Here is a 27,368-nt window from a genome sequence, read left to right on the forward strand (position 1 = left end):
ATGGGGTTGAGGTTATGGCACCACTGAGGCCAAAAGACCAGGGGTGGGTTGGACAACCTAGCCAATCACAAGAGGCCCTATATTGCGGGGCTCTGCAAAGCTGGATTTTCACTAGAGCCTTTGACAAGACACGACCAGCGTTGAGCCACTGCACTCCCACCCGTTACTTTTCACACACATACCAGGGGTGATTGAAAGGTTCATGGCCTAAGGTAGAAGGAGCTGAGTTATACAGCTCTCGTTACATGCACATGCAGTTCAACTCTTTGAGTGATTATGCAGAAAGTTTGGAGCTAATAACTCATCAGGGGTGATTGATAAGTTTGTGGCCTAAGGTAGGAGATGAGTTATTAACTTCAAACTTTCTGCATAATCACTCAAAGCGTTGAACTGCATGTGCATGTAATGAGAGCCGTATAACTTATCTCCTTCTACCTTAGGCCATGAACTTATCAATCACCCCTGCTGTGGACACTTCCTGGAGGTCCAAGATCTGTGTGCTCCACGACCGCTGGACTAAGTGTGTAAATGTAGGCAGGGACTATGTTGAAAAATAAATGTGTTAGGTTTTCTAAAATTGACTCCTTCTACCTTCGGCCATGAACTTATCAATCACCTCTCGTATACTGCAGGTCAGGTTGTTCTATACAACTCAAGTATCACTGAAATCAAACAGAAATTGTTGATGTGGTGGGGTGGTGGGAGAAGGAATATGATCAGACATTAAGTGTCTAGAAAAGCAGCCATTTGGAGATTGCCCAGTAATTTTCCTTCTGCGCTTCTATTCACGGTTCTGGCCAAATTGGCTGTGTAGGTGTAAAGGTGACAGCCTGCCTTTGTCTGCGTGTATGAAAGATTGCTATAAATGTCACCATTTGTCAAAGTGGCCACATTTTGTTGTCTGACGATATCATAAGAATGCACTTCCTTGAAATAAGTGAGCTGAGATAAGCAAAAAAGGTTTGTAAAACACTGGGACATTAAAGGGTGCTTGGCACAAAAGTTTCATATTGAGCCATTGTGCACAGCTGGTGTTTATTCTGGTTTTTTTTAAACTGAAAGTGCAATCCACAACTGGAGGAGTTTTGCTCCTTTCAAAAGAGTGTTTAAAAAGCAAAACAGAAAGCTATTAAATGGACAATGGTACTGAGCTCCATTGTTCACACACCTCTATTGCTCATAAACACAAGGTATTCCGCAGATGTTAGAAATACTGGAGAAACTCAGCAGGTCAGGCAACATCTTAAACAGTCAACATTTCAGGCTGAGTCCTTTCCTCATGACAACCTTCTTTTGAAGGTCATTCCACTTCGTCCAATTTATTGTAATGTACACAAAGTGCTGGAGGAACTTGGAAGGCCAGGCAGCATCTATGGAAAAGAGTAAATAGTCGAGGTGACATTTTGGGCCAAGACCCTTCAACAGGACTAAAAAAAAAGAGATTAGATGTCAGAGTAAGAAGGTGGGGGATTAGAGGAAGAAGTGCAAGGTGGGGGGGGGGAGGGATGAAGTAAAGAGCAGGGAAGTTGATTGGTGAAAGAGATGAAGGGTTAGAGAAGGGGGAATCTGATAGGAGAGGACAGAAGACCATGGAAGGAAGGGAAGGGGAAAGAGTACCAGAGGAAGCAGATGGGTAGGTAAGAGAGGGAAATGGAACCAGGGAATGGTGAAGGGTGGGGGGGGAGGTAATTACTGAAAATGTTAGGGAAGAAAAAGGTCCTAATCTATCCAGTCTAATATATTATAATTCAAACCTGTTTAATGATTTAATCACAAACTCAAAAGATTCTACAAGTGCTGGAAGTCTAGAGTAATGCTTACAAAAGGCTGGAGGAAGTCTGAAGGCAGCATCTATGGAAAGGAATGATGTTGTGGGCCAGGAGGCGATGAGAGGACCTGATGAAAATTCTGGGCCTGAAACATCAACTGTTTATTCCTCTCTATAGATGCTGCCTGACCTGCTGAGCTCCTCCAGCACTTAGTGTGTGTTACTTCGCAGTGCTACTGTGACGGACAGTAGACAGGTGTGACACGTTTGTTTAGCCCTGAACAACATGAAGCTTTCAAAGTAACACATACAAAGTGTTGGAAGAACTCAGCAAGTCAGGCAGCATCAATGGAGGGGAATAAATGTTTATATTTTGAGCCCAGATCCTTCATCAGGATTGGAAAAGGAGGAGGAAGAATCCAGAATAAGAATATCGGTTGGGGGGAGGGGGTGCAATGCTGCAGAGACCACAAGACAGAGGAGCAGAATTAAGCCATTCAGCCCATGGAGTCTGCTCCACCATTCAATTGCGGCTAATTTATTTTCCCTTTCAACTCCATTTTCCCTTCTCCCTGTAACCTTTGACACTCTTAATTAAACCTCCGCTTTAAGTACATCCAATGACTTGGTCTCCATGGTCATCTGCGGCAATGAATTCCATATTCAGCACCCTCCTGCTGAAGGAATCCCTCCTCATCTCTGTTCTAATGAGACATCACGGTTTTCTGAGGCAGTGCCCTCTGGTCCCAGACTCTCCCAATATTGGAAACATGCCCACTCTAATGAACAGAAGTGGGCTCCAGGGTATGAATGGCAGATCCTCCCCAGGATTGAAAGTATCTGCAGGAGGCGTTCCCTCCCATCCGTGCTATGCCACCTTCTCACATCTACCTTTGGCCAGGTGGCACAGGAGCATGAAATTCTACACCACCAAGTTCAAGAACAGCTACCTCCCTTCAACCATTCAGTTCTTGAACCAACCTGCACAACCCTAATCACTAACTCAGTACAGCAACATTTTGACTACTTTGCATTAAATGGACTTCTTTTCAAAGTACATATATGTCATCATATACAACCCTGAGATTCATTTTCTTGCAGCATTCTCAATAAATCCATAATCGAATAATAACCATAACAGAATCAATGAAAGATCGTATCAACTTGGACATTCAGCCAAAATGCAAAAGACAACAAACTACAAAAATACAAAAAGAAAAGTAATAGTAATAATTAAATAAACAATAAATAGCTAGAACGCATATATACTTCTACACAACACTGTAAATACATAATTTGTTACTTAGCTTGTCTTTTCTTATACCTTTTTAACAATTTCCATGAAACTTTGGCTAATTGGGGCAGTCACTTAATTGGGGTAAAATGTATTGGTCGCAGTATCTCCCAATGCACTGGGATCCACTGTATATTAAAACAGATGGTCCAGTTTCCGATTATTCGTTGATACTGATAGTTCAGTGTTTGACTCACTCAGCAGTCAAGAAAGTCAGCTAATTCCAGAGTCGGGGACCAGGTTGTGGGCCGCGGTCTGGGTTTGCAGCCAGGGTATGGATTCAGGACTCCAAAAGTTAGGAATGTGGGTAGGGTAGGTCTGGAGCAGGAATCCTCACTACTTTAATATTCCCACATCCTGTTAATCACACTCTCTTCTCCACTTGACAAATACAGCACTGCGCAAAAGTCTTAGGCAACTCAGCTACCTAGTTACTATATTTTATTTATAAAGTGATAAAGTTCATCACGCTACTGTATACACGTTAGCAGGTGAAATGAAAGTGTGCTTGGGTGTTAACAGGAGTGATATCAAATAATCTGAAACATGACTTAAGTCCAAGTGTGCAAAATTATTGGAGTCTTTACTCTACTGGATAAGTAAGTGGATGGATGAGCGGTGCCTGGGGTCTGCAAGACAGATTGGGAACCAGTCACTGCCAAGTAGGAAAGGAGATTGAGAGTGGAGGGGGCGGGGGAGAAAACAAGAAAAATTTGTTATCTTTTACACATTGGTTGTTTGTCCATCTTTGTTTGTGTAGTTTTGTTTTTGATTCTATTGTGTTTCTTTGTATCTACTGTGAAAGCCCACAAGAATTTGGTAAGTTTGGATAGGTACGTGGATGGGAGAGGTATGGAGGGCTATGGTTCAGATACAGTTCGATGGGACTAGGCAGATTAATATTCCAAAGGGTTTGTTTCTTTTGAAAGCGCCCAGCAATCCCCCGATTTAATCCTAGCCTAATCACAGGAGAGTTTACAGTGACCAACTACCGTACTCAGAAGGTCTTTGGAAAGTGGAGCACCCAGGGGAAACCCACACAGTTACAGAGAGAACATACAGACTCCTTACAGGCAGCCGTAGGAATTGAAGCCAGGTCACTGGTACTGCAAAAGTGTTGTGCTAACCACTACACTACCGTGCCACCCTCGTGCTGTGTTGCTGCAGTGTTCTTAAGACTCTATAGCTCTAAGAAAATGAATCTCAGGGTTGTATATGGTGACATATATGTACTTTGATAATAAATCTACTTTGAATTTTGACTTTGACATAAGACGTAAATATGGGATTAATATAGGGCACTCCTAATTTGGAGCCATTGATCACAGCATCGATGGCCTGAATGGCACCTTTCTGCACCTCTAACTTCTATGAGACACAAGAGACTGGAGGTGTTGGAATCCAGAACATCAATCTGCTGAAGGAATTCCACAAGTCAGACATCATCATCTGATGAGGGAAGGGAACTGTAGATGTTTTGAGTCAAAACCGTAACCAGTTCCGATGCAGGGTTTCAAATGAAAATGTCAACAATTCCTTTCCCCCTGAAAAAGATGCTGTGCGGTCCACTGAGTCCCTCCAGAAGCCTACTTATTGCTACATTTCCATGAGTTTGTCCTGATTTCATGAGATTATGAGGACACGCAGACTTCTTTTATTGTTATTTAGTGATGCATGCATTAAGAAATGATACAATGTTCCTCCAGAATGATATCACAGAAACACAAGACAAACCAAGACTAAAAAAAACTGACAAAAACCACATAATTATAACATATATTTACAACAGTGCAAAACAATACCGTAATTTGATAAGAACAGACCATGGGCACGGTAAAAAAAAGTCTCAAAGTCTCTGGAAAGTCCCATCATCTCACGCAGACGGTAGAAGGAAGAAAAACTCTCCCTGCCATGAGCTTCCAGTGCCGCAAACTTGCTGATGCAGCACCCTGGAAGCACCCGACCACAGCTGACTCTTGAGTCCGTCCGAAAACTTCGAGCCTCCGACACCGAGCACCAAGCACCATCTCTGCCAAGCGCTTCGACCCCGGTCCCAGCAACAGGCAATAGGCAAAGCTGAGGATTTGGGGCCTTCCCCTCCGGAGATTCTCAATCGCACAGCAGCAGCGGCAGCAAAGCAGGCATTTCAGAAATTTCTCGAGATGTTCCTCCGTGTTTCTCACGTCTGTCTCCATCAAATCAAGATTGTGCACGGCCCCTATTTAACAAATACGATATCATTTTGGAGCGGCTGCGCGCACTGCGTCGCGCCGCCATCTTCTTCTCCCCTCTAATGCATAAAGAATATTGTGCCTGAGTGACAGGGAGATAGATAGTGACAGTGATGACTCAATGCAGGAACTTCCCAGTCAAATTCCAGGGTAAAACAAAATTACTGGAAATGGTGGTTACTTAAAGTAGAGGCAACTTTCTGTGGTGAAATGCTGACTAATAAATACAACCAAATAACATTCCTCGGGTGACTGTTTCCCCACCTATCACATCAGGAAATTGGCAGCCTTCTGTTTCTGTGTGATAACAATTATTTTGGTGAGTCTAAAGTTTGGGGCCATAAATACAAGTGAAACAGGAGAAACTTCCTTATCCCAAGATAGAAAACACACACACTGAATATCTCTGGCAAATTACACAGATGTGTTCAAGGAAAACTAAATAAAACACACGAGGTGGGGGTGTGGGAAGGATGATGGATCACGTTGTGCATAATTACCAACACAAACCTCTGGGGCCGAGCAGAATAGCTGCAACATCACAGAAATCATCCTGAGAAATGGAAGTCACTTAGTTCACAAAGCACCTAACGCACAAGAACTCCCACGTATTAGTAGGTAAAGCAGGTCTTAAAATCAACAGCGCACATGGGGAAAGAGGTACAAGAGCCTCAGGATCCACGCTTCAAGGCTTAACAGAAACAGTATCAGGTTCTTCTGCTACTGGAGGGAGGGGGCCCCATTGGGTGAGTAAGCCCCTCGATTATTACAGTATTATACCACCCCAGTGGTGGTGGGGTGGAGATATATCTCTACCGAAGGAGGTGTAAGGCGCTCCTTCCCTCTGCTGGCCTGCAAGTCACCCTTGGGCGAGGTGTAGCACCTGCTTAGTCCCCCTTCCCCGATCACATGAAGCCATGGGAGCAGGTGGTGGATGGTCATATGAGCAGCTGATGTATATCACAAGTCCTGGTTATGCAACCACTGATGCCAGGCAGACAATCTCTGAAGAGTATTGATAATGGCTGGGCTCACCCGTCTTGTAAAGACACTGCCCAGAAGAAGGCAATGTAGAAAAATTTGTCAACAACAATTATGGTCGTGTGTTCATGGTCATGTGACCATGATCACCAATGTTATACAACGCGGCACGTAATGATGATGACGATGATGACGTTAACCCAGGGCTCTACATGAAAGGAAGCAATGCCATTGATCGGTAGGAACATAATAGAACAGTACTGAAAGCATTGATGAACTTAAATAAAGACTTCTAGCAAAAAATATTATGAATAAAGTTTAATTTGATTAAAAAAAAATACTTCTCCCCACTGCCATCAGGTCTTTGACTGATCTGAAAAACAACTAATTCTACCTCGGACTACATTTCCCTCAACTTGTACTAATATCGTTATGTCATCTTTGTTTATTGTATCACGCAAATTATGTATATTTTATGTTAATTTAGTTCATGTCAGAGTCAACTTTATTGTCATTTACACTAGTACATGTATGCACAACTTACTTGCAGCATCACAGGCACAGAGCAACATATAAACAACAACACAAAAATAATTAAGCATAAATTATAAAGTTCTAGATAAATTTATTATCAAAGTACATATATGTCACCATATACAACCTTGAGATTCATTTTCTTGTGGGCATACTCAATAAATCTATGGACTAATAGCCATAACAGAATCAATGAAAGACCACCCAATTAGACCATCCACCCAGAGTGCCAAAGACAACAAACTGAGTAATTACAAAAGAAGAATTATACATAAATGAGCAATAAATATCAATAACTTGAGATAAAGAGTCCTTGAAAGTCTTTGGTTGTGGGAACATTTCAATGATGGGGCAAGTGAGGATGAGTGTAGCTATTTCCTCTGGGTCAAGAGCCTGATGGTTGAGGGTCCTGAGGCTCCTGTACCTTCTGCCTGATGGCAGCAGTGAGAAGACAGCCATGTCCTGGGTGGTGGGGGTCCCTGATGATCGATGCTGCTTTCCTGCAACAGCATTTCATGTAGATGTGCTCAATGATTGGGATGGCTCTTCCATGGTGGACTGGGCCACATCCACTACTTCTTGTAGAATTTTCCATTCAAGACCATTGGTGTTTCCACACCAGGCAGTGAAGTAGCCAGTCAACATATTCTGCTCTACTCATCTATAGAAGTTTGTCAAAGTTTTAGATGTCATGCTAAATCTCCACAAACTAGAGGCGTTGCTGTGCTTTTATCATAATTGTAATTAAGCATTTTTCCCCAAGAAAGGACATAATTAGATCAAACAAATTATTATTAGTGCAAAGTGATTAAAGTGGATGTAGTGACGCTAAACTGCAGTGATTAGGGTTGAAGAGGCGAATTGTTTCTGAACCTGTTGGTGTCACACTTCCGGACTGTTTGCAGTTACATGTTCATAATGTACTGATCCGCTACTGCAAAAAACTAAATTTTCATGGCATTTATACCCTGGGAATGTCTGCCCATGATAAAAAACCTGCCTTGCTGTAAACAGAAGCATGCTTCCCACCTCAGCACCTAGCATTGGGACCAAAGGGGGCAAAATCCTTAAAATAAAGATTAGTTTTCTTTGTCACGTGTACATTAAAACGTCAAAACATACAGTGAAATCTGTTGTTTGCATCACTGACCAACACAGAGGATTTGTCACCATGTGTCCAGCACCAACATAGCATGTCCACAATTTACAAACCCATATGTCTTTTGAATGTCAGAAAGGAGAAGGCACAAACTCCTTACAGACAGCAGTGGGGATTGAACCACGACCTTCCAGTCACTGCTGTTGTGAAGCATTATTTAAGTTCCTCGGGGTCAATATCACAAATGACCTGACTTGGTCCAACCAAGCAGAATCTACTGCCAAGAAAGCCCACCAGCACCTTTACTTCCTGAGAAAACTAAAGAAATTTGGCCTGTCCCCTAAAACCCTCACTAATTTTTATAGATGCACCGTAGAAAGCATTCTTCTAGGGTGCATCACAACCTGGTATAGAAGTTGTCCTGTCCAAGACCAAAAGAAGCTGCAGAAGATCGTGAACATGGCGCAGCACATCACACAAACCAATCTTCCGTCTGTGGACTCACTTTACACCACACGCTGTCGGAGCAGTGCTGCCAGGATAATCAAGGACACAACCCACCCAGCCAACACAGTTTTTGTCCCTCTTCCCTCCGGGAGAAGGCTCAGGAGCTTGAAGACTCGTGTGGCCAGATTTGGGAACAGCTTCTTTCCAACTGTGATTAGACTGCTGAACGGATCCTGACCCGGATCTGGGCCATACCCTCCAAATATCCGGACCTGCCTCTTGGTTTTTTTGCACTACCTTACTTTCCATTTTTCTATTTTCTATTTATGATTTATAATTTAAATTTTAATATTTACTAATTTTTAAAATTTTTAATATTTACCATCAATTTGTAATCCAGGGAGTGGGAAGCACAGAATGAAATATCACTGTGATGATTGTACATTCTGGTATCAATTGTTTGGCGACAATAAATTATAAAGTATAACCACAATCCTACTGTGCCACCCCATTGCTGAATATTTTTCGATCCTTTCTGCGAAAATGTCACTTTCAGAGATGGAGTTTCATGGATACTAACTGTTCCTTTCCGAGAATCTGGGTTATCATCATCATGTGCCATATTGTATGACGTGGGCGATCACAGTCTTTCCATGACCATGATTGTTCTTGGCAATTTTTTTCTACAGAAGTGGTTTGCCATTGCCTTCTCTGGGCAGTGTCTTTACAAGACAGGTGACCCCAGCCATTATCAATACTCTTCAGAGATTGTCTGCCTGGCATCAGTGGTTGCATAACCAGAATTAGGTCAGGTCAGCATTTACGGTCCATTTCTAACTGAGGGAGTTATGGTTGTCTGGCTTCCTGAGCTTTATCTAGCAAGCATGCTAGCCTAACACTGACAAACCTGATTAATAAAGGGACAGTTTACAAAGACCATTAACCACCCCGGTACGTCATTAGACTGTGGGAGAAAACCAGAGAGCCTAGAGCAAACCCACTCATTTCACGTGGAGGATGTACAGATACTCCTTACAGGACGCCGCCGGAATAGGACTCCAAGTTTCGGAATGTTCCGAGGTGTAATACTGTTGCTCAAACTGCTTTACTATGGTAGCTGCTGCAGTCCTTCTGGTGAAGGAACACTAACAGTGTGGATGGGGAGGAAGTTCCTAAATTTAGACCCAATGTGAACTAGTTATATTTCATACAACATAAAAAAGTATACCACAATACAAGCCCTTCGATATTTCATACAACATAAAAAAGTACGCCACAATACAAGCCCTTCGACCCACAATTTTGTACCAATCTTTATAAACTACTCCAAGTTCAGTCTAACTCCTCCCTCCCACGTGGACCTCCATTCCTTCATCCATGTGCCTACTATCTAAGAATTTCTAAAATGTCCTTAATGTATCTGCCTCTACCACCACCCCAGCGGTACATTCCACAAATCCACCACTCTCTCTGTGTTAAAAATCTACCTCTTTCCACCAATCACCTTAAAATTATGCCCCTCCTATTAGCCATTTCTGCCCTGGGAAAAAAAAAGACATTGGCTGTCCACTCTATCTATGCCTCTTATCATTTTATGCACTTAGATCAAGTTACCTCTCATCCCCTTTCACTCCAAAGAGAAGACCTCGAGCTCATTCAAGCTTTCCTCAGAAGACGTGCTCTCAAATCCAGGCACCGTCCTGGTAAATCTCCTCTGCAACCTCTCGAAAGCTTTCAGTAACTTCCTACAACGATATGATGAGAACGGAACGCAATATTCTACAGCTGCAACATTAGCTTGTGGCTCTTAAATTCAATCTCCCGCCGAATGAGGAATAACACACCGAACCACCCTATCAACTTATGTGCAACTTTAAGGGATCTATGGATGTGGAACCCAACATCTCTCTGTTCCTCCACCATTAACCTTGTTTTTGCCTTCAATTTCAACCTGCCAAAATGAACTGCACTTGCCACTTCTTAGCCCAGCTCTGCATCCTATCAATGTCCTGTTGTAACCTACAGTAATCTTCTACACGATCTATCACACCACCAACCTTTGTGTCATCTTCAAACTTACTAACCCACCCCTCCACTTCCTCATTCAAGTCTTTTATAAAAATCACAAAGAACAGAGGTCCCTGACACATCCCTGAGGAACACCACTGATTGCCGACCTCCAGTCAGAATACGCTCCACCTACTACCACCCTCTGCCTTCTGTGGGCAAGCCAATTCTGAATTCACACAGCCAAGTTTCCTTGGATCCCATGCCTCCTATTCTATTTTCCTTAGCAATGCAGCATGCCCTTCAAGCCACACTGCCCCAGCAAAACCTGACAAACCCAATGAACCCTAACCTAATCAAAGGGACAATTTACAATTACCAATTAACCGACCTGGTATGTCTTTGGACTGTGGGAGGAAACCAGAGCACCCAGAGAAAACCCACTCATTCCACAGGGAGGACGTACAGAGACTCCTTACGGAATGGTGCCAGAATTAAAAAGTAACTATACTCCCTGCTCTGAATGAGAGAGGACTCACCTTATGCCTGGCTCCCAGAACCACACTAGCCACTGAGTATAAGCAAACAGGAAATTAGAAGCCCAAGCCCACTTCCTAACATTTCACAAAAGAACTTGAAGGAATTTTAAATGGTCACACATGCCATGAAAATTAACAAGTCAATAATTCCATAATCACATAAGCAACTCTAAGAGGATGCCTGGAAAGTGCAGGGGAGAGGAAAAGAAGGACGTGAGATGGAAGGATGCAAGAGAAGAATAAAGGGCAAGAGAGGTTTTTTTTGGGTCAGTAGGCCGATTGGGTGCCGTAATGCCTCGTACACACAAAACAAGCATTCATATCTCACCAGCTATTTTCCACGTTCCCACAATTACAGGTCACTATCCCCCAGAGAGGCTGATGGAAGTGAGCACTGCCTTGGTTCCTGGCGCAGGCTGTTGATGTAATATAAGTCTTTGTTTCGGTTTAGACTTGCAAAAAAAAATATTATCCAATTAGGAGGGCTGACCCATATTCCTGTTTCCTCTGAAATATTTGGAAGAACTTGCACTGAGTGACGACCAGTTGGACCAATAATTCGTTTTCCTTGTGTACTTAATGAATATACAATAAGTTCCAAAAAACACTAGACTCTTAACAGCTCTGAAATCTCTGATGTCTTTTTGAGTGCCCATGTTCGCCACTGTATTTGATAATCAGATTTATTTTATAATCATTCCCTATCCATACATTAATACTACCTAAGAAAATATTAAGTATTTCATTGTAAAAGAAGGCAGTTTAAATGGTTTGGCATGGATTAGATGGGACAAAGGGCCTGTTTCTGTGCTGTACTTTTCTATGACTCTAAAAGTTTAGATCGTTCTTTCATGAAGTGCTGCCTTATCAGGTTTGAGGAGATTTGGCATGTCACCAAAGGCTCTAACAAATTTCTACCCATGTACCACGGAGAACATTCTGACTGGTTGCATCACCGTCTGATATGGAGGCTCCAGTGTACAGGATTAAGAAAAAGTTACAAATGGGTTCTTAACTCAGTCAGCTCCATCATAGGCACAGCCCCCGCTGCCAACGAGCTCGGGGTTCATTTCTGGCGCTCTTCTGTAAGGAGTCTCTCTATAGCCTCCTCGTGGAATACATGGGTTTTTACTGGGTGCTCCGGTTTCTTCCCACAGTCCAAAGACACACGGTTGGTCATTGTAAATTGTCCTGTGATCGGGTTAGGGTTAAGTTGGGTTTGTCAGGGTTGCCGGGGCCCTGTGGCTTGAAGGGCCTAAAGAACCTACTCCACACTATATCACTAAAAAGGTAAATAATTGAATAGACATGAATTCTTTACTCTTCTCCTCAGGAGTATTGCTTGTGCAGTGAACATCAGTTTACTGCATTGATTTGAATGAGACCTCACTAGTTTCTAGACAGGATTCATAGTGATTTCCACACCCACTGTATTTATAATAGGACCATGAACCTCTTTCCAACCCCCCCCCCCAACTCTTCTAACCCAACAGGAGAGAACGTGAAGGAATTCTATACTGGTCTCACAGGCATGCCTATGGGGAGGGAACTGGAGGAATTTCCAGCAATACATTCCTATCCCCGCCCCACATGTCTAATCCTCCCCTTCAAACACATACCTCAGTTTTTGCTTCTGAAGCTTCCATTGCAACTCAGATAGTCTCCAGTTTTCTCATCTATTTCAAAAATAGTCCTTATTCATAATATACATATATACAATACTAAAAGGCTTCAGCATATGTAAGATAATTCTGTAAACGAAGACATTCAAAATAGTGAAATGAGAAGTTTCTAAATATCAAAAAGTTACCATAAAGAACAGTAAACAGTAAAAAAAAACTAAATCAAATTAATATTTAGTGTAACCACCCTTTGCCCTTAAAAGTGCATCAATTCTTGCAAATACACTGTTATGCACTTTTATAATAAAATCAGCTAGAAGGTTGTTCCAAGCATCTTGGCGAATTTGCCACAGTCCTTCTGTAGACTTTGGCTGTCTCACTTGCTTCTGCCTCTCCAGGTAATCCCAGACAGCCTGGATGATGTTAGGATCCGGGCCCTGTGGAGGCCATACCATTTGTTGCAGAACTCCTTGTCCTTCCTTTCACTGAAGACAGTTCTTCATGACCTTGGCCGTGTGCTTGTCATTGTCCTGCTGCAGAATAAAGTTGGGACCGATCTGATGCCTCTCTTATAGTATTGCATGATACTATATCAGGTTGTAATTCTCAGTATTGAGAATTCCATTAATTCTGACCAAATCACCAATTCCATTTGCTGAAATGCTGCCCCAAACCTGCAGGGATCTCTGCCATGCTTCACTGTCGGCTGCAGACACTCATCTGTGTAGCACTCAAGTTAAGTCAAGTTTATTGTCATTAACTAGATACATGTATATAATCATATATAGAAACGAGACAATGCTTCTCCAAACCAGGGTGTAAAACACAGCAGTACCCATAACACACGATAACTTCTACGGAAGATAAAATCTACAGATGAATCACACATAAATAACAAACTAAAGTGTATTCATATTAAATATTGTAAGGTATGGAACAGATTAACCAGTGACACTTCGAATACGATGCGGCTGAGAGTTCAGAAGCCTAATGGCGTGGAGGAAGAAACTGTTTCTCATTCTAACCGTTCTTGTTTTTATGCATTGTAGTCTCCTGCCTGATGGCAGAAAGTCAAAGAGGATGCAGGATGCTGGATGGGTGGGTGGGATTCTTAACAATACTAAGGGCCCTGTGTACACAGCACTCCTGATAAATATCCCCAGTGGATGGTAGGGAGACCCCTATGATCCTCTCTGCTGTTCTCATTGTCCTTTGTAGGGAGTTTTGGTCCAATACTCAACTGCTCCCATACCAGATGGAGATGCAGCTTGTCATGCTGACGTCTCACTGGTGCTCCCGTAAATCGCAATTAAGATGGGATAGGAGATTGTTTGCCTCAATCTCCTTAGGAAGTGGAGCTGCTGCTGTGCCTTCTTGTTCAGGGAGGTGATATTAAGGGAGCAGACAAGGTCATCTGTGTGCCTTCTCACATTCAAAAGATGTGAACTCCCAGGAACTTGATGCATTTAACTCTCCCTATGAAGGAGCCATGAATTCGCAGAGGGGATGGTTCGTCTGCACCTTCCTGAAGTCCACAATGATTTCCTTTGTCTTCCCCAGGTTCAGGCTTAGGTTGTTCTTCTCACACCAATCCACCAGCTGTTCCACTTCCTCTCTATACTCTGTCTCACCATTGCTCTCGATAAAGCCAACCACTGTTGTGTCATCCAGCTCTTTTACGGACAAACTGCCTCCTGTTTGAGCCAGCAGTTTAAAGTTTTGCCTCACCTGTCCAGGGCACGTGCTGCCACTGTGAAGCACCCCATTCCTTCTGTTTGTGTGTGTTGGCGAGTCTCTTGGCTTTGTTTCCCTTTTTGGCAGCAACTCTCTCAGCAGCATAGCAGTTAGCATGATGATATTACAGCTCAGATTTCAATCCCAGCATCCTCTGTAAGAAGTTTGTATGACCTCATCATGGGATGTATGGATTTCCTCCAGGTGCTCTGGTTTCCTCCCACAGTCCAAAGACATACTGGTTAGTAGGTAATTGGTCATTGTCAATTGTCTAGTGATTAGGCTAAGGTTAAATCAGTGAGTTGCTGGATGGTGCAACTCTCAGGACCTATTCATTGTTGTCTCTCTAAATAAATATAAAATACAGTACTATGCAAAAGTCTTAGGCACCCTAGATTTTTATATAAATTTTCTGAAGATGTGCTGTCACCTGCTTCTGGCACCATCATAGCATGCCCATAACCTTCTAACCCTAACCTGTATATCTTTGGACTGTGGGAGGTAACTGAAGCACCCGGAGGAAACCCACATGGTTATGGGAAGAACGTAGAAACTCTTTATAGACTGCGGCGGGAATCGAACCCCAGTCAATGATCACTGGCACTGTAAAACAACTGCGCTAACTGCTACGCGAATACTGTTAGCACAATTTTGACACGCATATGATCCAATTTTCTGCTCTCTGAGGGACTTTCCCACCAGACTCATCCCCTGGGTGTCTGGTAGTGGAAGAACCTCAATGGCAGTCCTTCCCCTTTTCAGTTTTACCTTCCTTTTTATAAACTCAAGAGATCCTGCAGATGCTGGGAATCCAGAGCAATATACACAAAATGCTAGAGGAACTCTGCAGATTAGGCATCATCTACAGTGGGGAATAGACAGCCAATGCTTCAGGCCACAACCCTTCATCAGGTCTTGGACTGAAATGTCGACTACTTATTCCTCTCTGTAGATGCTGCATCATGCTGTGTTCCTCCAACATGTTGTGTGTTACTTTACTTGATTATCTCTCCTGCTCCTCCCTCCCAATCCAAATTTCTGAAGAATAGCCGGGGCTGGGCGGAGAAGTGAGGAGCATACTAGAGATCTTATCTACTACTTTTGGTGATTACATCAGAATGCAAAATACAGCCAGGCGGACAATCAGCACTGACGTTAATTTGATCTTCCCACAACATTGTTTTTTTGAGCATACTCTAGAGGCAATTGAGGACAATCATTTCCATTTTTGAAATATGTAACAAATGAAATCTTGAACTAAATTCTCCTGTTCAGTGTTCAACATGAAGAATCGTCCATTTAAGTACTTCATGGCCAACATGCCAATCACCATGGCTGAAAAAAAAGAACTCAGAGTTCAGAGTTCTATCTGGCCACAAACTCGTAAACTTGTTATGCCAAAGTAACTGAACCCAGCAGTTCAGCAAAGATGAGTTTGACCCATAGATCCACCAAATGCTGATCGGTAGCATGGGTAATTAGATCTGGAGCAACACACACACAAACAAAATGCTGGAGGAGTTCAGCAGCTCACGCAGCATCTATGGAGGAGAACAAACAAGTGACATTTCGGGCCAAGAAGGGTCCTGGCTTGAAACGTTGACTGCTTGTGCTTTGTTGGGGATGGCAAAGGAGCTCATTTTACTTTTGTTGTCACTGCTCGTGTTGTTCTGCTGATCATTGTGGGAGTGCAGTGTTAGTGCCAGAATAGGAGGCAACACAGTAGCCTAGTGGTTAGCACAACACTTTACAGTAGCAGTGACCTGGATTCAATTCCCTCTGCTGCCTGCAAGGGGTTTGCACGTTCTCCCCGTGACTGCATAGGTTTCCTCTGGGTGCTCTGGCTTCCTCCCACAATACTAAGACCTACTGGCTGGTAGGTTAATCGGTCATTGTAAATTGTGCCATGGTTAGATTCGGATTAGGATTATATTGGGTGTTGCTGGATGGTGCAGTTCAAAGGGCCAGAATGGTCTACTCTACGTAGTATCTCAACAATAAAAAAACACTTGTGGGCTGCCACCAGCACATCCTTGGGTGTGCTGGCTGTTCATGCAAACAATGCATTTCACTGCACGTTTCAATATACATGTGATAAATAAATCTGAATCCGAATCTATTTATTGTCCTCCTTAGCCAGTACCTGACCTGCTGAGATCCTCAAGCACTTGTGTTTGTTGCTCAAGATTTCTAGAATCTGCAGAATCTCATGTCGCTCTAGTTAGACCAGGGTCAATTCCCAATAACCTACAAAGGTAGTCAGCAGACACTTACAAAGATTATCCATGTAAAACCAGATCCAGTGTATCTTTTCCACTTAGAAAATGCTTTTATAGAACCATATTTGCCTAGAGCAGGGGTTCCCAACCTTTTTTTATGTCAACGACTCTGTGGGCCCCTGGTCTAGGGGTTTAACAAGGACCATTATCATGGCTCTGCTGCCAGGTTCTATACAGCTTCCCTTATTGGAGATAACTCTTGAGCAACAGGTGATACGCTGGAAGAACTCAGCAGGTTGAACAGCATCTTTGGGAGGGATGGAATTGTCATCGCTTCTGGACAAAACCCTGCACGAGTCCTGATGCAAGATTACAACCAAAAACATCGATAGTTCATTTCGTTCTCCATCTGCCACTTCATTTCCCACTCCATCTGTCACTTCTCAGCCCAGCTCTACATCCTGTCAATGTCCTGTTGTAACCCATGACAACCTTCATGCCATCTGCAAACTTACTGACCCATCCTTCAACTTCCTCGTCCAAGTAATTTATAAAGATCACAAAAAGCAGAGTTACCAGAGCAGATCCCTGTGGAACCCCACTGATCACTAACCAGCAGCTAGAACATACTCCTTCTACTCCATCCTCTGCCTCCTGTGGCCAAGCCAATTCCAAATTCATGCAGACAAGTTTCCCTGGATCCCATGCCTCCTGATTTTCTGAATGAGCCTATTATGAGGAACCCTATCAAATGCATTACTAAAATCCATATACACCGCACCCACTGCTCTGTCTTCATCAATATAGTTTGCCATTTCCTTAAAGGTTTCAGCCAGGCTCATGAGGTATGACTTGCCCCTCACAAAGTCATACTGACTATTCCTAATCAGACCATGCTTCTCCAAATGCTCGTAAATCCTGACTGGAAGAGACTCCTGCAGTCTCGTGTCTCCATTAAGATAACTCTTACCCATATTATCAGCCGTCATCCCAGCATTTATTTTCCCACGCTGCCACGTATGGAGGAATAACAGACAACATCGGATATCCCATGCTACACCCTCAAGTTTAACTGGCAAAACCGAGCCACAAAAGAGATCAAAACCAGATCCAAACAACTGGATTCCTTTTCATTCATAAGATCACAAGACCATAAGACATGGGAGTACAATTAGTATGCTCCACCATCCTCATCATTATTATGTGGTGTGTTGTATGATGTGGGCGATCATGGTCTTCCATCTGTTGATCATTATTGTTCTTGGCAAACTTTTCTACAGAAGTGGCTTGCCATTGCCTTCCTCTGGGCAGAGTCTTGACAATACGCGTGACCCCAGCCATTATCAATACTCTTTCCTGGCATCAGTAGTTGCATAACCAGGGTTTGTGATCTGCACCAGCTGCTCATATGACCATCCACCACCTGCTCCCATGGCTTCACGTGACCCTGATCAGGGAGCAAAGCAGATGCTACACCTTGCCCAAGGGTGACCTGTAGGCTTCCGGAGGGACCTTTGGTAGAGACGTACACCTCCTTTGATAGAGACATATCTCCACCCCACCACCCTCATTCCTTCAAGTCTGATTTATTAGCTCTCTCAACCCCATTCTCCTGCCTTCTCTATGCAACCTTTGATGTCCTTACTAATCGAGAATCTATCAACCTCCGCTTTGAATATACCAAATGACTTGACCTGCACCGCTGTCTGTGGCAATGAATTATACAGATTCACCACCCTCTGCCTAAAGAAATTCTTCCTCTCTGTTTTAAAGGGATGTCCTTCTCTTCTGCTCCTGGACTCTCCCGTGTCCACTCTATCTAGGCTTCTCAATATTCAATAGGTTTCAATAAGATTCCAACCCCCCTCCCATTCCTATAAACTCCGGCAAGTACAGGCCCAGAGCCATCTAATACTCAAGCATTGACCTTTTCACCCCCGGGATCATTCTCATGTACCTCTTCTGGTCTCCCTCCAACATCAGCACATCCTTTTTTAGGTAAGGGGCCCAAAGCGAGCCACAATACTTCAAGTGTAGTCTGATCAATGCTTTGTGAAGCCTCAGCATTACATCTTTAGTTTAATATTCCAGCCCTCTCGAAATGATTATTGTCCACGTCTGCAGCAGTGTAAAACGGGAATATTTGATGATTTCTATTGGAGCTGTTTGCATGAGTCATCCTCCCAATGCGGCCCTGGAACTAGAATTTCAGGAACAACTTGTTCCCCTCTGCCATCAGATTTCTGAATGGGCAATGAATCAATGAACACTACCTCACTACCTTTCGTCCCCTCCTTTTGCACTACTTATTAAATTTATGTACTGCATTGCACTGCTGCCGCATAACAACAAATTTCATGACATATGCCAGTGAGATTAAGCCTGATGCTGATTCAGAAATGCATCTAACAGGACATGAGCATCCCCTGCAAAGGTTCACATTTAATTCCTTAATTGCCCTAATTAAGAGGATGGTGGACTGCCAACTAATAGTGCTGCAGTCCTTTTGGCGAGGGAGTTTGATGCAGGATCCTGGCCCAGAAGCAAGCAAGTAAGGGCAGTATCTCTGGAAATCAATGTAGCTTGAGGGTATTTGCAGATTAATGGTGATAGAACATACTGTAGAATTCCTATCACTCTCTGTATGTTCTCCCCATGATTCCAGGTGCCCCGGTTTCCTCCCACATTCCAGAGATGTTTGGATTAATTGGTCACATGAGTATAATTGGAAATGTCAGGTACAGCCCAAATCCAGGGGGCATGGTCCAGGCCCCAAGAGTATATCAAAGCAGCAGGGTCCGCGTCCGAGAGAGAGGAATGATGTGAGGTTTGTATGATTTAAGCTCCGGGCCAGATTGAAAAGGTCAGGGTGTCGGGGCCGGAGGCAAGGGACGGGCTGGTTCGGCTCACTGCTCCGCGAGGGTTACTCGTCTCTGCGCTGAACTGAGGCTGTGGCCTACACTAACGGGCTCCTGGACCGGCTGCAGTGATGACTGGCTCCGTGGCTGTTTCCCCCTGCACACTGGGTGTCTGAGTCTTTTTAATATGGGTTCTACTGAGTTTCTTTGTTTTTTGGCTGCCTGTAAGGAGATGAATCTCGAGGTTGTATATAGTATACGTACTTTGAGGGCCTTTCAACATGCAGTATTTCTAAATAAATAAATAAAAAGATAGAACACTACAGCACAATACAGGCCTTTCAGCCCACAATGTTGTGCCGACCTGTTAACCCACACAAAGATCAATCTAACCCTTTGCTCTTACATAGTCCTGCATTTTTCTATCATCTACGTGCCTGTCTAACAGTCTATTAACTGTATCACATGTAACTGCCTCTACCACCACCCCAGCAGGATGTTCCGCTCTCTGTGTAAAAATCTTAATTCTCACATTCCCCCTATAATTTCCTCCAATCCCTTTAAAACTATGCCCCCTGATATTAGCCATTTCTGCCCTGGGAAAAAGTTGCCACCTATCCACTGGATGTTCCGAGATACCTTTCAGCATGAAGTTGGGGACTTATTTATTCATCTATTTGTTTGTTTGTTTGTTTAGATACACAGCATGGAATAAAACCTTGCAATCATCCTGCAACCCCCGATTTAACTCTAGCCTAATCACTAGACAATTTACAACGACCAATTAACCTACTGACCGGTACATCTTTAGACTGTGGGAGGAAACTGGAGCACGCAGAGCATACCCACGCACTCCACAGGGAGAAGGTATATACTCCTTACAGACAGCAGTGGGAATTGAACCTGGGTCACTGGTACCATAAAGCGCCATGCTAACCACTATGCTACCATGCTGCTTTATCCAGAATGATATCTTTTCCTTTCAAAAGCATGTAACAAAAATTATTTACAGGTCTGAAGTGGGGAACTAGGGAGAGGCCCTGCATGATTCCATTGGTTACAGGCAACTTCCAATATCCATGCTTACCTCAAGGTCATCTGAGTCAAAACATGAAAAGGTGGGATCTAACCTGGCAATTTTGCACAATCATGACCTGCAAACCAGAGTCTAAAGTTACTCACTTATTCCACCTTGTCCACCATCCTTTAAAAGTTCAAAGTTCAAAACTCCAAGTAAATGTGTTACCAAAGAAAGTTTATTTATTTAGTTATTGAGATGTAGCGCAGAATAGGCCCTCCAGCCCTTCGACCCATGACGCCCAGCACTAGACAATTCACAGTGACCAATTAACCTACTAAACGGTACGTCTTTGGACTGTGGGAGGAAACCCACGCGGTCACAGTGAGAATGTACAGACTCCTTACAGGCAGCGGTGGAAAATGAACCAAGGTCACCTGTACTGTAAAGCGTTGTGTTAACCACTACACGCATGTCACCTTGCAGAGGTTTACAGGAAAACAAAGAAGTACAGTAGAATTAATGAAAAACCATAAATAACAAAGACAGAAACAATGAATGTGCAAAAGACAAATTGTGCAAATAATAATAATAAGTAAATCAGGGGTCCCCAACCTTTTTTGCACTGTGGACCGGTTGAATATTGTCAATATTCCTGCCGACTGGCCGACCGGGGGGGGGGCGTAGGATTGCCAATGATCAAGAGTAGCAGTCAAATATGTTGTGTTTACCCCCCGAGGAAGACTACCATGACCATGAAGCCTTGCGCGGGCACCAGTGTGCATGCGTGTACATGCCGATCTTTCTCTACAAATCATTTTTCGCGATTCTGTTCAGGGGGTGTTAATCATGACCGGAATATAGGTGATAAGTGGCTAACACACTCAATTTCGTTTCTAAAAGGGTTTCTCTAACGAATTTAATATTAAACACACAGCGCATATTTTCCTCGCATGAATATAGTGATAAGCCAATTATCAGGGGAGCTTGAAGTAAGTGTTGAACGAACTTCCAGTAGAAGTGGTAGAGGCAGGTTCGATATTATCATTTAAAGAAAAATTGGATAGGTATATGGACAGGAAAGGAATGGAGGGTTAAGGGCTGAGTGCAGGTCGGTGGGACTAGGTGAGGGTAGTGTTTGGCACGGACTAGAAGGGCAGAGGTGGCCTGTTTCTGTGATGTAATTGTTATATGGTTATATAAGTCACTTATAAGTCAATAGCATCATAAGATTTTAAGTAACATTTGGATATTAAACACACAGCACATATTTTCCCCATATGAACATATAAAATCATTGCAACGCACCAATATCGCTGAACCAGTGGGAGCCCTGGGCTTGTTTTCCTGCAACAAGGCGGTTCTATCAAGGGGTGATGGGAGACAGCGATACGCGAAGGGGGTTCCTTATGTCCAGTCTATTCTGCAGTTTAGTTTTCGTTGCATTCATTGCAGACATATGTTGGAAATGGAAGCAACGTTTTGTGTTTTCGTGGCTATCTCAGGATATTTAGCCTTGACTTTGATCCAGAATGCCAGCAGAGATGTTATGTCAAACATACTTTTCAGCCCGCCATCATTTGCAAGCTCGAGGAGTTGATCTCCTTCCCGCGCTGACATGGATGACGCACGGGTAATGACCTCGCATGTATAATGGCTCAACAGTGACCGTGACAGGGAATGAGGAAAAGTGCAGCTGGCTCATATCGCCAAATCATATTGTTTCCTCACGGCCCGGCAATATATGCCTTGCGGTGGTTGGGAACCACTGAAGTAAATAAGTAATATTGAGATCATGAGTTGTAGAGAATTCTTGGAAGCAAGACTGTAGGTTGTAGAATCAGTTCAGTGTTGAGGTGAATGAAGAAGTTATCCAGCCTGGTTCAGGAGTAGTTATTAGCCATCAGGCTGGCAGTGTGGGGCCTAACCCTCCTGTACCTCCTGCCAAAGGTATGAGAGAGAAGAAAGCATGTTCTGGATGATGTTCTGGTGTCTTTGATGATTGATGCTGCTTTCTTGTGGAAGCACTCCTTGTAAATCTATACCCCTCATAATTTTGTATACCTTCATCAAACCTCCTCTCAATCTTCCGCATTCTAAAAGAATATAGTCCTAACCTATTAAATCTTTCCTTATAACTTAGGTTCTCCAGCAACATTCTTGTAAATTTTCTCTGCACTCTTTCAACCTTGTTTTACATCTTTCCTGTTGGTAGGTCACCAAAACTGCACACAATACCCCATATTAGGCTTCACCAACATCTTATCCAACTTCGACATAACATCCCATCTTCTGTACGCGATACATTGATTTATGAAGGCCAATGTGTCAAAACCTTTCTTTACAACACTATCTAACTGTGACCGCCACTTTCAATGAATTATGTACCTGTATTCCCAGATCCCTTTGTTCTACCACACTCCTCAGTGCTCTACCATTCACTGTGTAAGAATGGTTATTATTCTATCATGGCTTCCCGCAAGAAAATAAGTCTCAGGATTGTATATGGTGACATATATCTGTACTTTGATAATAAATTTACTTTGAACTTTTTGAATCTGCTGTGAGAAAAGTAAAATAGCTTTGGTAGACTAGGAAACTGCATTAATAGTCTGATGGTAAAGAAGCAAAGACTAACGTTTTAAGAAACAGAAGTAATTTATAAGATGTAGTGCATAGGTCTTATACTGTATTGATTTTGTAAGGTATGGCCTTCAATGAAAGATGATCTAGCAATGGTCAAGAGAAGTGAAAGATAGTGTTAGATCAACGGAAAAGGTGTAAAATACTGCCAAGGAAAAACAGTCAACTGGAAAAACGTCAGAATTCCTTAAAGGAGGAGCAAGAAATTGCTAAGGAAAGGGAATGCGGAATAGGAGAACAGTTGAATGGGAAATATTAAAAAGACTGCAAAAACTTCACTCTATGCATTAAGGAGAAAAGAAGAGTTTATTTAAATAGGGTGAAACGACGTTACTTACCGCGGGCTCTTCCGCTCTGCCATTCAATTCCTGAATGGTCCATAAACCAATGAACACTGACCTCATCATTTCTTCTTTTAGCACAACTATTTTTATAATTTATAGTAATTTTATGCCGCATTACACTTCTGTTCCCAAACAATAAATTTCACGTCATTTAAGTCAGTGATAATAAACCTGATTTTGGTGAACTAAAGCCAATCAGGGTTCCTTACTGAGACAGGAGCAGCACCCACAAAAAGCTGCAGCAACTCTACAGCTCAGTCTGCCTCTGTGAGGAAAATGAATAGTCGACATTTCAGGCCGAGGCCCTTCATACAGACTGGAAAGGAAGAGGGCCGAAGCCAGAAGAAAAGGCTGGGGGGGAGGGAGAAGAGTATGAACTAGTGAATTTTGAGGGGGGAGAATAGGTAGTTAGGTGAGGAGGGAGGGGGAAGTGGAAAAGATGTGAGAAGCAGGGAGATCACAGGTGGAAGAGGTCTGAACAAGATGGAGGTGGGGAAAAAGAGGGAGAAAGATGTGGGTATAGGGCAGGTTGTGAGAATAGGGAGGGGAAGGAAAAGGTCAAAGGGGGTCAGAGAAATCAGGAAAAAGGAGGAACAGAGGGAAGCAATCATCAGAAGTTAGAGAATTTTTTTTTAGAGATGCAGCACGGTAATAGGCCCTTCTGGCCAAATAGGCCCATACCATTCAATATATCCTAATAACTTACTAACACATACACAGGCACCAAAGGAGGGCAGTGGTTAGCACGACACTATTAAAGCTCAGGGCATCAGAGTTCAGAGTACAATCTCGGCTTCCTCTGCAAGGAGACTGCACGTCTTCCGTGCATTTCCTCCAGGTGCTCTGGTTTCTTCCCACAGTCCAAAGATGTACCGGTTGGTAGAATAACTGGTCATCGTAAATTGTCCCATGATTAGGCTAGGATTTAATCAGGGATTGCTGGGCAGCTCAGCTCAAAGTGCTGGAAGGCAGGTTGTAAATAAATAAGTCTTTAGAATGTGGGAGGAAACCTGAGCACCCAGAGGAAACCCACACGGTCACCGGGAGAACATACAAGGTCTTTATGGATGGCAGTGGGAATTGAACCCGGGTCATCGCCACTGTAATAGTGCTACAGTAACCGCTACGATACCGTGTGGTACTGTGTTCAACGCCCAGTGTTGATGCTGTCGAGTTTGAGACTACAAAGATGGTATAAGGAAACCACAGGGAAACTCGACAAATACTGTATTTTATTTCTGTCTTCATGGAAGAGACAGAAAACCTCTTGGAAATAGTGAACCACAGGTCTGGAGTGAATGAGGAACTGAAAAAAAACTAATATAAATAAAACAAACTGGAGAAATGACCGGAACAGAAATGTGGTAAATCCCCAGGATTTTTTGGAATGCATCCTGCAGATTTGAAGATGGTGGTTATGGAGGCAGTGAATCTATGGGTTGTTATCATACAACATTCTACACATTCCATAATGGTTCCCATAAAGTGAACGGCGTAACCCAACTATTTAAACAAAGGAAGGACAAGGCGAAAAATGAACTACGGACTAGTTCACCTAATTTCATAAAATTCCATAAGATATAGGAGCAGAATTCAACTATTCCGTACACTGAGTCTGTCTGCCATTCGATCTTGGCAGATTAATTGTGCCCTCAACCCCATTCTTTTGCCTGCTCCCTGTAACCTTTGTCGCCCTTAATCATCAAGAACCTATTAACCTCTGCTTTAAATAACCCAGTGACATGGTCTCCACGGCCGTCTGTGGCAATGGATACCACAGATTCATCACGCTCTAGCCTAAGAAATTCGTCTCATCTCTGTTCCAACAGGATGACCTTGGATTCCAAAACAGTGCTTTCTCCCACTATTGGAAACATTCTTTGTACGTCCAGACTAATGAACAGTAGTGGACTCGCCCCAGTATATCAATGGCAGATCCCTCCCCACCGTTAGTCATACCTACCTCATCATCCATCATCAAAGGTCCCCACCATCTGGGCCATTGCCATCTGTGGCAATGAAATCCACAGATTCGCCACCCACTGGCTAAATTCCTCCTCAACTCCATTTCTAAAGAGATGTCCTTCAATTTTGAGGCCCCAAAGGTGGTAACTGAGCACACCAAATGTAATATTGGGATGGAAGGCCATGAAGTCATGTCGCAATCCCAACAGACAAGCATTTTGAAACCCAAACATGGCTGTTAATGGGGTTGAAGATCACAGCTGTCTGGAGGATACCTAGCAAAGCAACTGAAACTTTTAAATGACATACAGAAGGCCTGAATTTATACCTCCAATCACCAGGTGAAGATATCTTCAACTCACTAACATGCAGGAATCAATATTAACGTATTGATGCACCAATGAAGGGTTTCGGCCTGAAGCATCCTCTCCATAGATGCTGAGTTCCTCCAGCACTTTGTATGTGTCACTTAGATTTCCAGCATCAGCAGAACCTCGTGTTGTTAATATTAAAAAATTCAGGTTCAAAGGACAGTGCAAACCAAATTGATTCAAACAGATCAAAGGGCCTGCTTCTGAGCGCTGTGAACACTACCTCGCTATTTTTGAGGTACCTAGCTATCTTTATATTATTGTAACTAATGCTAAATTTTATGAATTGCACTGTACTGCTGCCGGCAAAATAACACATTTCATGACATATGCCAGTGATAATAAACCTGATTCCTATTCTGATCTTGAGTTTGCATGTGTAACTCAGAACGGAGACCTGGGAGAGACGCGGCAACTCACTTCCATGCCCCCTTGACAGGGGGGTTGGGGGGGGGGAATAAGTAAACAGGCTTCCTATTTCTTATCAGTATCCTGTCGGCCTTCCTGTAAAGTGGAGCTCGTTTAAAGGAGGGGTTGGAGATTACTGTAACGCCCTGCCTGTTGTCCAAACTGACATGTAAAAAAGTGCTATCTACCCGACTCTCTCACCACAGCGCCCAGTGAGATGGGGATTACAGTAACTTCCCAAACGCTGTCAATGGTTAAAATGACATTTTTTTCCTTCTGTTATAATTATAAATCTAATACCCATTAACACATCGCGAGGCAAATACTGTAGTAAGGTTTACCACGCAGTATTTAACTAGTAAGTATCTTACCAGCAACAATATTAATTTTTTTGTACCGATCACGTCGGTTTGAGGGGACATGTATCAAGCGGTCGGGAGAAGGAAAGCGCACTGAGACATGTTTACCTCCGTGAAGTCCGACAGCCGAGGCGATCCGTGCAGAGTCGTTCATGACCCCCCAAGCAGGGAGCGGAGGGAAGGACTCCGAGTGAGCGAGCGAGCGAGCAACAGGCTGCCAAACCCCGCCAGAGCAGCGTGTGCACACACACACACCGCTGACACTTCCAGCGCCACTGAGCGGCAGCGCCCAGACACCCCAGAGAGTTCGGCTGAAGTAATGAATGGGATGGAGGCAACGCCGGCTGCCAGCTCATAGGTCCGTCCCGGGATGGGTTGGACGGTCGCGGCGCGATGGGCGACACATGGGGGACAAGGGAGAGGGCGGGCTCGGCGCTGGGATATAAAGTGGAGACTGAACTAACACTAGGTGGAGTGAGACGTTCGCCGATGCGCTGAGCCCAAGGGTTGGAATAATCTTTGATTTATGCAGTTAGTCAGTGGAAATGTGGCACAAGTTATTCACCAGCTCCGATGAAATAAGATGTGGAAGTCCGCCAAATAGTTGAAAAATTAATTTCAGGATGTGAGGGGGATCTTTTTGAAACCTATCGAACAATGAAAGGCCTAAATAGAGTGGATGTTTCCAATAGTGGGATGTCTAGGACCAGAGGGCACAGCCTCAGAATAAAGAGACGCCCCTTTAGGACAGAGTTGTGGAGGAATTTCTTTAGCCAGAGGGTGGTGAATGAGTGGGATTCATTGTCACAGACGGCGGTGGAAGCCAAGTCATTAAAACGGAGGTTGGTCGGTCCTTGACTAGTCAGAGGTTATGGGGGGAGGGGATAATAAATCAGCCATGATGAAATGGCGGAGCAGGTAAGATGG

At 43.5% G+C, this 27,368-nt stretch overlaps 1 protein-coding gene across 3 annotated transcripts in view; it reads right to left on the reverse strand.

Annotated features, from left to right (window-relative positions):
* Positions 1 to 26,854, reverse strand: part of LOC140187611 (protein phosphatase 1 regulatory inhibitor subunit 16B-like) — a 206,997-nt gene extending 180,143 nt beyond the window's left edge. Inside the window, exon 1 of one of the 3 annotated variants that reach the window (XM_072243113.1) lies at positions 26,550 to 26,854. The gene's annotated coding sequence lies outside the window, so the exon portion shown is untranslated. Of the gene's footprint in view, positions 1 to 11,228; positions 11,250 to 26,453; positions 26,526 to 26,549 lie in introns of those variants that run through there. The other 2 variants (XM_072243131.1, XM_072243141.1) reach the window with 2 other exon arrangements.
* Positions 26,855 to 27,368: the final 514 nt, after the last annotated feature.

Source organism: Mobula birostris, chromosome 2 (assembly GCF_030028105.1).
Source record: "Mobula birostris isolate sMobBir1 chromosome 2, sMobBir1.hap1, whole genome shotgun sequence".
Taxonomy (NCBI): Eukaryota; Metazoa; Chordata; class Chondrichthyes; order Myliobatiformes; family Myliobatidae; genus Mobula; species Mobula birostris.